Below are 15,882 nucleotides of genomic sequence, written 5' to 3'. Positions count from 1 at the left end.
TGCCCCTCCTGGAGGCCGAGGCAGTAAGGCCCTAGGAAAAAAATATAATGTTTTAAGAAACCTAAGCAACTCCATTTTTGTTTAACACTCTATCTCAGTTCTGCGACTTGACTCGTGATCCATTTTAGCCCCAATGCTAGGAATTTATGACAGAAAGCCATGCACAATTCTTGGAGCCATAGATGGCATTTGCTTAAGGCAGGTGTTAGCCCCCAAGTGGTGTTGCCCCCCACCCACCTAGGACTAAGAGTTGTTAACCAACCCATTCTTCAGAGCCCGGGGCAAGACATGCCATGCATTCTGTTCGTCCGGGTGTGACTGGTAACCTTGGGTGTGACTGGTAACCTTGGGTGTGACTGGTAACCTTGCTCAAGCTATGGACCAAAGATATTTTTCTGTAAAGGTAAACCAATCATGTAATTTCTTATGTAAAATTTCCTTAAAGTTGTTTGTTCAATACTATAAAAACGGCCCTGATTCTATGCTCAGGGCCTCTTAGAGTCACCGGTTACCATGTGCGCGGAGGACCAAGCTCGAGCTTGCAATAAACCGGCTCTTTGTTGCTTACATTGATCGTAGTCTCTGGTGGTCTTCTGGGGGTCCCCGAATTTTGGTATAACAGCTTGGGGGCTCGTCCGGGATGCCCCCCCCAAGCCCACCCGGACGCCAGATCAGAGAGCCGAAGGAACCGATCGGTGAGTTCTTGGTGGCGCCACTTTCATATTTCAGGAATGGTGAAAGCCTGCAGGTGTGGTATTGGGGCTGGCGGAGAGTCTTGGCGGACGCGCTATAAGACTGCCAGCGGGGCCAGTGGGAGACGTCCCCTGGACCCCTGGGTAGGGCTGTCCTCGAGATCGGGTAGAGGGGGTTCGAGTCCCCCCGATTGGCTGATTCTCTCTGGTTGGAAGCCCTTCTGGACAGACTGTCTGACCAGCAGTCTGACACGCTTGCTGTCTGTCTTGAGTGTGCGTATGTCTTCTGTTAACTCTAATTTGAATCTTAGGCACGCAGCCCTGGGGCCGGTGGATGAGGGGCTTACTGATCCCCTAGACTGGAGGAAGAGTACACATTTCCTGCTTAATTGCCCCATCCACCTTTTTGGAATTCCAGGAGTGCCCGGATCAGATCGCGCCCCCCCCCCAAAGAAAGCGCGACCAAGTGCGTGTACATTACCAATCCCTCCGTATGCGGCGTGTGTGTAATTTTAACTTCTTTTTCTTTCTTATCTCGGTTTTACTAATTTGGACACTCCTTGTCGCAGAGATGAGGCGAGGACAAAGCAAGCTTACTCCTCTCAACCTCCTGCTTGGTCATTTCACAGAGGTAAAAGAGAGGGGGTATAATTTGAGTATAATTGGAAATCTCAGAAGAATCTAAAAAAAATTTCTCTGGAATGAGTAGAGGGGGTTCAAGTCCCCTGGTAAGTGGTGAGATGTCGCCCCATTCACTGAGACCTGATTTTGTCTTTGTGGCCACTTGTTTGTCTTGTTTACTTTAGTGTGTGTGTTTTATGTTTTCTGAGGTAGGGAAGTTTTGGGTGAGTGTGCAGGCTCACTCAGCAGATGCCGGATTCAGCTTACTGAATGGGAGCAGCACAGAGTTCCGGTAGGGATAAACTGGGTCCCATTAGTCCCCAGCTCAGCCTTTGGTTGTTGTCTTGTCTAGTTCTGTTTTAGAATTGGTACCAGTTTTAAATGTGGATCCTTGGTTTTTGTGTTTATCTGTGTTTTTGTTATTTATTTGAACATCTCTGGGGGAATAAAAGTTCCAGCCCCCCACTGGGCTTGGTCACAAACCTGCTAAGTGCCCCCCTTGTGTTACAGCAGCCAAGAGGAGGGGCATGGACAAGCCTCAGGCTGCACCTTCTCCCAGTGGAGGCTGCTGGAGGACAGGCGAGGGCGTAGAAGGCTGTGTGCCTGGTTTGGACTTTTCAGCTAGTTCTGTCTAAAATTGGGTAAAAAAATAAATAAATCAGGCCAGTTTAGTTTTAGGTGACTCCCTCCCCCAGCCCTCCTCCAACCGAAGAGATTCAAGACTAATTAGTAAATTGCCTTGCTAACAAGCAAGCTCTGTGAAAATGAAGCCCAACAAAGGTACCTAGTTCTAAAAGAAATACTGTCTTAAATTTTTGTTTAAAACCTTTAGAAAGTGTACGTACAACTGATTTTGATTTTTGCGCGCTCTAAGATCTGTGTGTTTTGTGTGTGTTTGTGAACATGTTCAAAGATGAGAATTGTCAGCATGCTGTAACAATTGGGTGAGTTTTAATTTAAAAATTCAAAAGGTTATGAGGTTTGGACATTACCAAAAATTTTAAAAAATCTTCACATTGTTTTAAATGGCTTTTTAAAAGGTTCTTTAATTTGCAAATTAGAAAATCTGGTATTTTAAAAGACTAATGTTTTAAAATGCATAAGACTATTTATACTGTAATCAAGTTATCTGGCTTAACAAAAATGCATTGGCAGTTTGGGATCTAATTCCCTTGGCTAAAATTTGGGGATAAGTATTAGGAATTTAAATGTAAAGGTTAGTTTAACACTGTCAAAGATGTTACCCGTTCTGTCTGTCTAAAACTGTATTTCATTCAAAAACCAAGAGAAGAGACAAGGGGAAAAACTTAGAAGCCAACAGAAGACCTATCTTTAGGGGTAAGGGGTGAACAAGCAGAAGTGCAGCTCAGCTGGCCATGCATGGTGGGACAAGCCCTGGGAGGAGTCCACGCATGGTGAAAGAGGACAAGCTGGCACAAACACAGTTCATCTAACCCTAAAGAGTCAGATTGGGTGTGTGCCTGCCTATTCCATAGGAGGGGCCAAGTGGCCCATCATTGTTCTCTCTTTTCTCTGCAGATAGACACTGAAAACATGATGGTTAAAATGAGTGATGTTATGATCTGATTAGTATTACTAAAACTTCCCCTTGGATGTGTTAACATTAAAATTAGGAAGGCCTTAAAAAGAGGGTTAAAAAGTTATTTGTATAATGTGACTTGCTTTTAATGTTTACAATTAGGATGTTTATAAAAGTCATAAAGACGCTAAGTCTAGCTTTTTGGTTCAGTTATGATGATTATTATTTTCTCATTAAGGAAAAATTGTCATCTGAGTTTAAAAATTTTAATGTATGTCTGTTTTAAAACAAGCAGCCAAGAGACAATGAGTGACACTTGGCCTCAAGATTTTAGGGGTTTTTTTAAAATGCAACTAAAAACTAAAGTATACAATATTAAAAAGAAGATTAATAGGAGACTTAAAAATAGGGAATGGATTTTTGGATATAAAGTTTAAAAGTAAAATTGTTTTTAATATTTGCCTCAAAGTGCAAAAAAAAAAAAAAATTAGGATTACCGAAATAATTGCTATTCTAGTTTGCTCTTATAGGTTTTTAAGTTTCCAGCAAAGTCCAGAGCAAAACACCGAGGATTCTTACAAGTTGTCAGATGTAACTTTGACTCTTAATAAGGTAAGAGCATGCTTAAAAGCTACTTCTATGTTGACCACCTTGTTGCTTTTCATTGGAGTAAAATGGCCTTTTATAAGACTCACTGATCTGCAAACTGGTTCAAAGCCAGCCCGGGCACAAAAAAGTCCCTGTGAGACTGTCACCTCTATTCAGCCAGCAGAGTACTAGCCCTGGACTAAAGAGTCAGGGGACAGTACTCAAGCCCCAAGCTGGAGACTCACAGTGGCAGAGTACTAGCCCTGGACTGAAGAGTTAGAGGACAGCATTCAAGCCCCGAGTCTGGGACTCAAAGTGGCAGAGTGCTAGCTTTAAGCTGTAGAGCTGAGGGACAGTGCTCAGGCCCCAAGTTCAAGTCCAGCGACCAGCTAAAGGAAAATGCCAATGAGGCATTTATCCAGTGTAGCGAAGACACTCCTGGGACGAAAGCAATGGAGGAGCATCCAGAGGCAGTAAGCCACTGCTTGGATGGCAGAAATGTCAGATCCTAGAGTCATTTGTGCGTGGCCCTTCAAAACTGGTCAGAGCCGGGAGGTTATAGGAAGATAGTTTGTAAGCATGCCTAATGTTCATGGCTACCTTGTAAGGGACAGGAACTTGCCAGTCCTCTGTGATAGTAAAAAGCTAATGTTATAAAATGTGGGAGATAGTTTAAATCTCAACCCCTTTATGTGCGAAAAGCTCTAATTGGCAGTAAATATTGAGCTGACACCAGCTACGTGAAATTCATCTTCTCAGGAAAAAGTTTGTAAACCTGAGAGTGTGTTTCTATTGATATCTGTCTAAAGGCCTGCAAAGGTAACTTAGGCATTGTGTTAGGGTCACTAGAGATCACATTCCTAAGTCATCCAGAAAGATGATTTTGTAAACCAGAGTGCTAAACAAGCTACACTGCTATAGCTGGAGAAAATGTCTGTGCAGTTGTCAAAAGTTAAATATTGTTCTTAATGACATCTAACCCTGATGACCTCTTTGTAAAATAGGCTAAGGTTATAGGTTCCTGGCTAGGTAAGATCAACGCCCCTGAAGTCAGCTTGAAGAAGTTAAAGAAGATGGACCTTCGCCCATCAACCCCCTTTTAAGATCAAGAGTCCAGAGTCAGTTTTGGAAAAATGAGGCAAAATAGATAAAATAATTTTTTTTTAGAAAAAGGCATAAAGAATAGTGTTAACAGCTGTAGGTGTGCAAGTGTGGAGACTGCATCTGTCAGAGATGGTTACAAGACTAAGCCTTCTGTGTCTATTTATAAAAAAAAAATCTGGTTAGTAAAAAAAAGTTATTTTGGTAAATTGTCCTGGGCTATTGTCTAAATGTTCTTAGAAACCAACGGAGTCACGGCCTGCCAAGCCTATGTATTACTTGCATCCTTAACCAGTCTGTGTAGGAATTTGCAGTCCAGCACGAGAGACCCTGTTGCTGCTGCTGCTGCTGCTGTACACCTTAATGGGTAAAGTTCAACGACGGCCTGACAGTCACCTGGAGGAACTCCTGCTTGATTCCATCACCTGAGTCTGCTTCCTGGTTGAAAGCTGCTAAATCTAAGATCTTGTGGGACATTCTTTTGGGTGATATCCAGAAACCCTCTCTTCCCACAGTGGGTATTGGGGATGAGGATATCACTGGCTTGCTTGTGTCTTAGGCACTTCAGTGCATAGTGACTGGAAATCCACTCTAGGGTCACAGCCTAGTTTGACTCTGGTATGGTAATAACCTGAGTGTGTTATCAATGGAGGTAGTACATGAGACCCAGTCCTACTCTTAGCCTTAAAATCTAGCAAGCTTCTGCATCACAGTGGTGCCTTATGGCTGTTCTAAGATAAAGGTTCCACAAGCCAAAGGAAAATTGGGCAGTTTTAAACTCCAGCCACAAAGATGCTCAAGGAATTGTAAAGAAAGAGGGTGGTAAAGAAAGCCTTGGGAAAGGAATTGGGGAAATTTGAAGAGTAAGGATTGCCTTTAAATGTTTGAAAAAGGAAAGAAGACAAACCTCAGAAAGTTTAAGTATGTAGCAAATGGTATGAGTATGTCTTAAAATTGGAGCTTACAAGTACAGCTGGTATAAAATTGAGTTAACTGTGATACACGGAGTCAGGACTGGTGGAGAAAAAAAAAATGTAAGGGCCTTTGGTAGTGTTAATTTTGTTACAATCGGACCTTGTATACTGGTGTCCTTTGTAAAAAAAAAAAAAAAAAAAAATCAGCACAGTCCGTCTATTAGTTCTGAGATCCCAATACCAAACTAAATATAAAAGACTGTGCCAATTAGGGGACCATGATTGGTCCCTGATGCTCTAGACAAGGGGGGAATGAAGAACGCAAAAAACATATATATATATGACAGCACCTAACAGCCATTTTTGCTTCTGTATGAATTGCTTTGTACTGGATGATTGTATGGTTTTTGTATGATTTTAACTGTGACTGGTTTTAGTTACTTAGTAGTGGAATGTCAGCCTGGGAGCCTAGAGTTCCTTAATAAAAGACTTCAAAGGGTTCACAGCCCTGACCAAGGGGGCAAAGTCCTCAGAATTATCCCCACAGCTGCAATGCCCCTCCTGGAGGCCGAGGCAGTAAGGCCCTAGGAAAAAAATATAATGTTTTAAGAAACCTAAGCAACTCCATTTTTGTTTAACACTCTATCTCAGTTCTGCGACTTGACTCGTGATCCATTTTAGCCCCAATGCTAGGAATTTATGACAGAAAGCCATGCACAATTCTTGGAGCCATAGATGGCCTTTGCTTAAGGCAGGTGTTAGCCCCCAAGTGGTGTTGCCCCCCCACCCACCTAGGACTAAGAGTTGTTAACCAACCCATTCTTCAGAGCCCGGGGCAAGACATGCCATGCATTCTGTTCGTCCGGGTGTGACTGGTAACCTTGGGTGTGACTGGTAACCTTGGTCAAGCTATGGACCAAAGACATTTTTCTGTAAAGGTCAATCATGTAATTTCTTATGTAAAAGTTCCTTAAAGTTGCTTGTTCAATACTATAAAAACTGCGCTGATCCTATGCTCTGGGCCTCTCAGCGTCACCGGTTACCATGTGCACGGAGGACCAAGCTCGAGCTTGCAATAAACCGGCTCTTTGTTGCTTACATTGATCGTGGTCTCTGGTGGTCTTCTGGGGGTCCCCGAATTTTGGTATAACACTGACCACTTGGTTCCATCATAATTAGGCAAAATAATTCCAAAAAACCTTAAATGGCGGATTTTAAAATCTAAGCATGCTCTATAATCCGTGTACAAACATGTCTGTCTACTTGTCTATATGTAAACACTATGGTTTCAAGGTTACCAATTACTCTGCTTACTAAAAATCTTTGTCAATGAAAGCTGAGATTTAATATAAATTGCTTTAAAACTTTGTGATCTGACTATAAGCCAAAGAAACGAAGGCTAAGGTTTTAATTCTCCATTTTCTCCCGTGTGAGAAACTAATGAGAGAACAAGAGTCACTATCTTGTTCAGGCAACCGTTTTATGTTTAACTTTCTGCCTTTGTTCTAAGCACTGTTGACCAAGGTGTTCTTGAGAAGTGTCATTATGCCGAGAGGTATTATTAAGTTAAAATTAACCTGCACAAATTATGAGAAAGAGCTGTGTGTCCCAAAACCACCTCAGATGGTCCAGCCAGTCCTGTAACTCCCTGCTGATGCTAACTGCCCTGGAATGTTCCCCTAATCCCGAGCCAATAAGATTTGTACTCATATGTAATTTTGCTTAAACACCTGGTTAATGTAACTTTTTGTAACTTTGGGGCTTTTGCCTTTATAAACCCTGCTGGAATGTTGCTCAGGGCCTCTTAGCGTCACCGGTTACCAAGTGTGTGGAGAACCAAGCTCAAGCTTGCAAAAAATGACTCTTTGCTGTTTGCATTAATCGTGGCCTCGGGTGGTCTGTAAGGGGGCATCTGAAAACGGGGTACTTCACTGTGCACTGATCAACTCCCTTTAAGATCAAGGAACCTGAGTGAAACCAGTGGCACCAGCCTGCAAAAGCCAGTGCGAACGGGATCTAAGCCAATATGTGTAGAAATTCCGCAGGTAACAGCCGGAGGTATGACCGAAGCCACAGCCTCACCCAGACTCCGGCCTTGCTCCAGCACATGCTCCAGCACACGCTCCAGAACACGTGACAGAAGCCGGCTAATTTGGGGTAAAACCCAAGCCATCTTAGATATTTGTTTCTGTAACGTTAATCCCCACAAGTTAGAGCAGCAGGGGTGTGTGACCTAATGATAAACCTTCAGCCTAGAGGTAAAGGGTACAGCCTAGTGTTTCAATGAAGCATTTAAATGCAAATTAAAGTAACTTTAGAAAAAAGGATTAAAAATCGCATCCTCTTTTTTTTTTTTTTTTAAAAAAAGGGGGGGGGGAAGTTGTGGGGAGTGGCTGGCCTCCCAGACCAAAAAGTTTAAAAGATAAAATTGTCCTATGCCGGGCGCTGGTGGCTCACGCCTGTAATCCTAGCTACTCAGGAGGCTGAGATCTGAGGATCGCGGTTCAAAGCCAGCCCGGGCAGGAGAGACCGTGAGACTCCTATCTCCAATAAATCACCAGAAAACCGGAAGTGGCGCTGTAGCTCAAGTGGTAGAGCGCTCGCCTTAAGCTGAAGAGCTGAGGGACAGCGCCCAGGCCCAGAGTTCAAGCCCCACGGCCGACAAAAAAAAAAAAAAAAAATTGTCCTAAAGGTTTATTTCAAGATTTAAAAAAAAAAAAGATAAATTAGGATTACCAGAGACCTGAGATTGTGTCCCTATTAAGATCTGCCTAAATCAGGTTCCTCAGCAGCCAGAAAAATGCTTTTATACACCAGAGTGTTAAACAGGCTCCACTGGTAGCCCAAGCTATGAGCCACTTTAAATGGCTGCCCGAGGCAATGGGAGTGCTTAGAGCGCCAATCAGTTGCAGGTTAAAAACATCTACAGGGTTTTATTAAAAAACTCTGGCTAGTAATTGTTAGTCAATTGTTAACAAGTTATTGGTAACCTCTATCTCATTGATCTCCTTGTTGCTTTAATTGGAAATAGAAAGGGCTTTTGTAAGACAGACTCCTTTTGCCACATTTCAAAGCCATCCCGGGCACAAAGAATCCCTCTAAAACTCCATCTCCCAGCCAATCAGCACAGAGCCAGGCTGGAGGCATGGCTGGAGACTAACCTCTAAGTATCTAGCCGAAGGCTGAAAGTGGCATTGTGACTCTAAGTGGTAGAGCATTAGCCTGGAGCAGAAGAGCTCAGGGACAATGCCCAGGCCTTGAGTACAAACCTGGTAAATGCCAACTGGGACAAGCCATCCCTCTAGGACAAAGTCAGTCAGTCCTGACAATGGGAACCACGGAGAGGAGTAAGAGATGACATCCTAAATGGAGTCACTTTATGCTCGCCCTTTCAAAATTAACCAGAGCCAGATCAAGAGAAATAGTTGCTTGCCCACCTAATGTCCATACCTGTCCACCTTCTAACTGGACAGAAAGTTAACAGTCTTACCTTTGTTGCCTGCTATTTGTATTTATAGTAGCCTATGACTGGTATTCCCAACCGGTCCATTATACTCTCCCCTACCCAGTTACCCAAAAGACCCTAGACACCCCTTCCTGCCTTCCTTGCCCGGAGTCCAGTTATTCCTCCTTCCCTGTAATGATGTTAGGAGGAGCCAAAACTAACACCATTTTTAATATACCAAAAGTACCACCTCCTCCTAAAAATCAAAATACTGGTTTTTCACAAGCCCCCAGGGTCAGGAAACATGCTGTTCATTGAGACCCCAGGAAATGTGAAAGCCCTGCTGCTTGTTGTGATAAGGTTGTGGGATTTGCAATCCTGTTTGGTTATCAATAGTGCAGACAGGATCTGCAGCCTTGTCTGATTATCAATAAGTACAGACAGGATCTGCAGCCTTGTCTGGTTATCAATAAGTACAGACAGGATCTGCAGCCTTGTTTGGTTATCAATAAGTACAGACAGGATCTGCAGCCCTGTTTGGTTATCAATAAGTACAGACAGGATTTGCAGCCTTGTTTGGTTATCAATAAGTACAGACAGGATCTGCAGCCTTGTTTGGTTAACAATGGTAGAACAGCCTAGCCACCTTTACCCCTCCAGGAAGGAGCAGCTTTATTTCTGCCCCCAAGAATAAAAATATCCTCCACCTGCTTTGTGTGGGAACCCCCAAATTCACACACTAATTCAAACCAAAATGATGTTAGTTCAAACAGTTACTTTGAGATGGACTGAAACTCGATTGACCACTGATGTAAATATGCAATGTGTTACAATCCCGTTGGCCACCTGCATGTGGCCAGGCTGGACCACATGGATGTTGCCTTTAAAAACCCTGGTTTGTGGACTGTTCAGGGTCACAGTTTCAGCTCCCAAGTCTGTGCTGCATCCCTAGCCAGTCAGCTATCCACTTCCCCAATAAAGTCATCTCTTTACTTGAGGCTGTCTCTGAGTAGCAGACTCTTTCCCCATAACAATGGCCTGCAATTGGGCTTATACTCCAAATGTTACTTTTCTGGCCCATGGCCAATGTGTGTTCTCCTATGTTATTCATGTTAACTGACCCTGTCAACTTGTCAGCTTTTTGCCTGATCTTTCCAAGCCTCTTTCAACAGGATAACATCCCTGCCCAGGATACGACCTGGGGACAAGTCAAGGCCATCCTGTTCTTACAGGCAACTGGAGGTATCACTTACACTGCCCTGCCTTGCCCAGCACAGACCCAGACCCTAAAGACCCCTCTCCAGGGATTCCTTGATGCTCCCAGGCCAGCAGGAAGTGGCCAAAAGAGGCCATGACACCCGCTGGCTCTGGTACCTTTAAATATCTCTGTTACCTCCTCCTCAGGTTACTGTGATCCTAAAGCAGGAAAAGTCTTATTACCCCTCCTCCAGGATGCCAGGAGTCAGGTACCATGCTATATCTCCAATCCAAGACAAAAAAGGCAATTTCAGGTCTTTGATAGCTCCCTCTGGGTATCAATCCCTCCATGGCATATTCCTCTCTTGGGGTACTAACAATTTTTTGCCTTTTATTAATTGCTTGCATGGAAAAAGGAGGACCTTTACCAACCACTGTCAAGCAGATGCCTCTTGGACAGTACTTGGCCAAGCAATGAAACAGGGACCCCTGACCACTTCGCCCCTTTACAGCAGGAAGTAGCTCCAGAAGAAACGACCTCTGCCCATATCCCCCAGCCTGGTACCCTTAATGTTTATTAAACAACAGAGTGGGGAATGTAAGTATTATGCCCACCTTTGGTCCTCAGCTCTACCCAGACCTGCTGGCCGCTCCCTCTCTCCGCCCAGACCCACCAGAACTCCCATCTACCTTACTTCCTATCCCTGAGAACTGCTGCTATCTAGATAGTGGAGGCTGCCATGTGTCTCTCTGGGGGAGGGGAAGGAGGATATGGCTCCTCTAATGAACCTTCTAATAATCTTTTTCCTGTGCCTGTCTGCCTCCGCACAGTCCCCTGACACGGATGTGAAGGATCCTTTCATTGATCCTTTCATGAACAAAACAGTGTCTAAAAGGCTAATTAAATCTTTAGGATTGTCAGAAATGCATTTTGGGTTCTCCAGTTATACAAATCTCTAGTAGTAAAAGGGTTAGTTACCAGCTTCATCAGGGGGCCCTGCAGCACGCAGGGGCAGGACAGTTGAATCTGCCGGCCCTGGGGGAGTCGCCCTGTTAGCTCTCCCTTGGGTCCCCGCGGCCCGTCCCTCTATGGCTGCTGCTCCACCACCATCGGGCAATGGGGGCAGATTAACCTCCACACCGCCAGCTAGCAGTGGTGGCTGGTAAGGTGGGGGGAAAATTAGGTCTTCCTCAACACCACCCTGTAGGAAAGGATAAAGAGGCACCAAGGCTGAGCTTTTGGTATCATTTTGCCCTGTTTTGTCGGTGTGGTCTCAGAACACCAGGATCTTTTTCAGCGATTGTTCCTGAGAGGGCAAAAAGTGTTTTAACTAAGGGGGAGGGTTTTTAACCAGACTTTGCCAGACCAGAATGTACATAATTTGTTCTGGGTGGCCGTTTCTTCCTGGAAAGAAAAATCACATTCTTTATAGATGGTAGCGAGATCAAAGGTTCCCTCAGCTGGCCATCCAACTTTAAAGGAGGGCCATTCTACATGGCAAAGTGTAATTAATTTTTCCTTTCTAATTTCTACACTCAAATTATGTGCCCTTCCCTTTACATCCTTAAAATTGTAAGTCAAAAGGGAAAGAGGAGTAATCTCCCATTTCGACTTTCACCTAACTGTAGAGTTAGAGTAAAATATACACACAGACAAAAACTGTAGCCACACAGAGAGACAAAAAGAAAGTACCTCCTGTCGGCCATTAGGAAAACCAAAAGTAGGACGTCAGGCTGATGCACAGCGATCCCTGGGAGAGACCTGCTTCGTCCCATCATAGGGGTCTGGCACATCTTCCAAGACCCCTGTTTGACGACCGCCAGCCCAAGTCGCTTGTGTCTTATGCCAACCTCACAAATACAGATATCGGGCCCCAGAAACAAAGCAACAAAACGAAAGAAAGCCGACGATGAGACTCACTGATCCATAGTACACTCTCCGGTTCGGGGGTCTCGGGAAACCAAGGGCAAATTTTCTCTACAAATTCTAAAATCTTTTGTAATTGTTGATGCTCTACTTTAGCACCCCTAGCTTTTAACATATCCTTAAGCAATGTACAAACAGCTGTCTACTATTACCTTGGCTCATATTTACACTTATGCCCAAGTGACTCACTGTGTGAGGATTAAGAAAAGACAGAGACAGAATAGAGTCGGAGGGCTGTCAGTCAATACTGCCACCGCCCCGAGTTTATTTTACAGTGGCCTTATATACAAGCTCCAAGGAACAAGGGAAATTCACAGAAACAATTACTGACACGCCATCTCAGAGTCAAAAACATTCAACTTCCTTATCTGACCACTAAGTTCCTCCTGGCTCACAGCAGCTGCTTTCTTTAGCAAAACAACATGTTCTTTCTGCTTTTTCTACAACTTGCTGGAACAAACAAGCTTGAACTCCCTTGACCTAACAGGCCAAGATGGATCCCAAATTCAAGATGGAGTGGCTCCCACACAAGTTCTCTCCTGTGATTATTATGGCCACAAATTGTCACCACTGGACATTACACAAACAAGTCATCACCGCTGGTCACTACAGCCACCAGTCATCACAGCTGGTCACTACAGCCACCAGTCATCACAGCTGGTCACTACAGCCACCAGTCATCACCGCTGGTCACTACAGCCACCAGTCATCACCGCTGGTCACTACAGCCACCAGTCATCACCGCTGGTCACTACAGCCACCAGTCATCACAGCTGGTCATTACAGCCACCAGTCATCACAGCTGGTCACTACAGCCACCAGTCATCACCGCTGGTCACTACAGCCACCAGTTATCACAGCTGGTCATTACAGCCACCAGTCATCACAGCTGGTCACTACAGCCACCAGTCATCACAGCTGGTCATTACAGCCACCAGTCATCACAGCTGGTCACTACAGCCACCAGTCATCACAGCTGATCACTACAGCCACCAGTCATCACAGCTGGTCAGTACAGCCACCAGTCATCACAGCTGATCACTACAGCCACCAGTCATCACAGCTGATCACTACAGCCACCAGTCATCACAGCTGGTCATTACAGCCACCAGTCATCACAGCTGGTCACTACAGCCACCAGTCATCACCGCTGGTCATTACAGCCACCAGTCATCACAGCTGATCACTACAGCCACCAGTCATCACAGCTGGTCACTAAGGCCACCAGTCATCACCGCTGGTCACTACAGCCACCAGTCATCACAGCTGGTCACTACAGCCACCAGTCATCACAGCTGGTCACTACAGCTACCAGTCATCACAGCTGGTCATTACAGCCACCAGTCATCACAGCTGGTCATTACAGCTACCAGTCATCACAGCTGGTCATTACAGCCACCAGTCATCACCGCTGGTCACTACAGCCACCAGTCATCACAGCTGGTCACTACAGCTACCAGTCATCACTGCTGGTCATTACAGCCACCAGTCATCACAGCTGGTCATTACAGCTACCAGTCATCACAGCTGGTCATTACAGCCACCAGTCATCACCGCTGGTCACTACAGCCACCAGTCATCACAGCTGGTCACTACAGCCACCAGTCATCACAGCTGGTCATTATAGTCACCAGTCATCACAGCTGGTCACTACAGCCACCAGTCATCACAGCTGGTCATTATAGCCACCAGTCATCACAGCTGGTCACTACAGCCACCAGTCATCACAGCTGGTCATTACAGCCACCAGTCATCACCACTGGTCACTACAGCCACCAGTCATCACAGCTGGTCACTACAGCCACCAGTCATCACAGCTGGTCACTACAGCCACCAGTCATCACAGCTGGTCACTACAGCTACCAGTAGTCACCTCTGGTCATTACAGCCACAGCATTGCCTGTTTCTAGTACTTTTCTGGTATATCTTGGTTAATTCTAGCACAGCTTTGATATAATTGGAAAGTTTTTCCTTTTAACAGGAGAACTAATCATGTTTATCATGATTCCCTGGTAAAACTGGCACTGTGTGTGTGTGTGTGTGTGTGTGTGTGTGTGTATACACAGACATGTCCACCTCTGAGCACATTTCTTTCTATGTCTTTTTATTTGTTCCTTCTCTTTTTGATGTTTTGGAATTACAATGACTTTTTATTCATCTATTAGTAGCCACTGTGTAATTGGACATTTTATAAGTTCTAATTATTTATGTTCTTAATTAATTGGAATTCATAGTTTCTGTTGAATAAGGAGATGTTTTCAGTTTCAGAATAATAGTTTTAAATTTGTCCAAATATATTTTCCACTTTGTTAATTATGTTTTACAACAACATTAATATTTACACTTAAGTGATTATTTGTGCTTTACTGGTATTATGTCTTGTCTTTCATATCATATTTTGTCTGATTGGATGCCTGCTCCCAGGTATGTAGACTCTTCTATACTTAGAACCAGATTTTATGGGGAGAGGACAGGCTACACAAAGGACATATGTGAAATATCCATTTTCCTGCCCCTTGGTCTCTTCCACACAGTTAAGTTTGCTTAGAGGCAGATCAGATGTCTCCCTTCCTTCATATTCACAAGAAGGAGTATGAAATATGCCAGAAGAGGGCTGGGAAGGTGGCTCAGTGGTAGAGCGCTTACCTTGCATGCCTGAGGCCCTGGGTTCAATTCCTCAGCACCACATAAGCAGAAAAAAAAAAGCCAGAAGTGACGTTGTGGCTCAAGTGGTAGAGCGCTAGCCTTGAGCTGAAGAGCTGAGGGACAGCGCCCAGGCCCAGAGTTCAGGCCCCACGACCAGAAAAAAAAAAAAAAGAATTATGCCAGAAGATCTCTAAGAGGACACATAACAGCCATAGCTCCTTAGGCATGATGGAAGATAGAAGAATGTTAAACTTCTGGGAATCTAGAAAGCTACAGAATAAAAACAGAGTAGAGCAGGGGTAGTGTTGTAAACCACTCCAAAGAGTTGATGTGAGGGCTCTCCTCTAGGAATATTTTCTTACTTTGTATGGTAAGAGGAGTCCAGCCTTGGTAAACTCTATTTCCAATGAAACAAGAAGGTTGCAGAACAAAACTTTGTTAAACCAGTGTCTAATGTTCAATAAGATTTCTCATTATGGGGCTGGGAAGGTGGCTCAGTGGTAGAGTGCTTGCCTCGTATGCATGAGGCCCTGGGTTCGATTCCTCAGCACCACATAAGCAGAAAAAATCAGAAAAGGCGCTGTGGCTCCAGTGGTAGAGCACTAGCTAGCCTTGAGCTGAAGAGCTGAGGGACAGCGCCCAGGCCCAGAGTTCAGGCCCCATGACCGGCAAAAAAAAAAAAAAAAAAAAAAGATTTCTCATTATAAACAGTAACCATCACAGAGGCAAAATCTTTCCAAGTACAACAAAAGCACCAAATGTGCAATGTCAGTGTCCAAAGGGCAAGACAGCTTGGACTAGTGACAAAGTTTTCCACATCAAAGAATTGAGATTTATGTGATGTATTCTCTTATCTGCCAATTGGTTCTTCCTCCAAGTCTGAACTGTTATGTAACATTCTGGGAGCAAACAACATTGTTTTCCTACAAACAGCACCAAGAATTGGCTACAGAGTGGAGAAAGCAGCCTGCTAGGTCCTGAATAGGCTGCAGCTTACCCAGAAACCCAAGGGAAATGCAAAGCATCACATCAGTGGTGCTTGACTACCAAAAGCCGGAGTCACAAGTCAGAAACTTGGGACAAGCGCTGCCTCGTGTCTTTAATACTGAATGATATGGGGCTTCCCATGTAAATCATAACTGAATGATATGGGGCTTCCCATGTAAATCACAAAGAATGCTAACATAATGAGCACCAAGCACCTTTTCCCA

General features: G+C 44.4%; 1 long non-coding RNA gene across 2 annotated transcripts; it reads left to right on the top strand.

Moving 5' to 3' along the window:
* The first annotated feature begins 506 nt into the window (after positions 1 to 506).
* Positions 507 to 6,554, top strand: LOC138813019 (uncharacterized). Of its 2 annotated transcripts, none has more exons than XR_011367680.1 (4): positions 507 to 695; positions 1,262 to 1,323; positions 3,384 to 3,465; positions 4,838 to 6,554. It is a non-coding gene; the product is annotated as an uncharacterized lncRNA (long non-coding RNA). The 2 variants fall into 2 exon arrangements; XR_011367681.1 differs by having other exon boundaries at positions 3,371 to 3,465.
* The last annotated feature ends 9,328 nt before the right edge of the window (positions 6,555 to 15,882 follow it).

Source organism: Dipodomys merriami, unplaced genomic scaffold (genome assembly GCF_024711535.1).
Source record: "Dipodomys merriami isolate MVZ:Mamm:240054 unplaced genomic scaffold, mDipMer1.0.p SCAF_574, whole genome shotgun sequence".
Taxonomy (NCBI): Eukaryota; Metazoa; Chordata; class Mammalia; order Rodentia; family Heteromyidae; genus Dipodomys; species Dipodomys merriami.
This window is presented reverse-complemented; position numbering and strand designations above follow the sequence as displayed.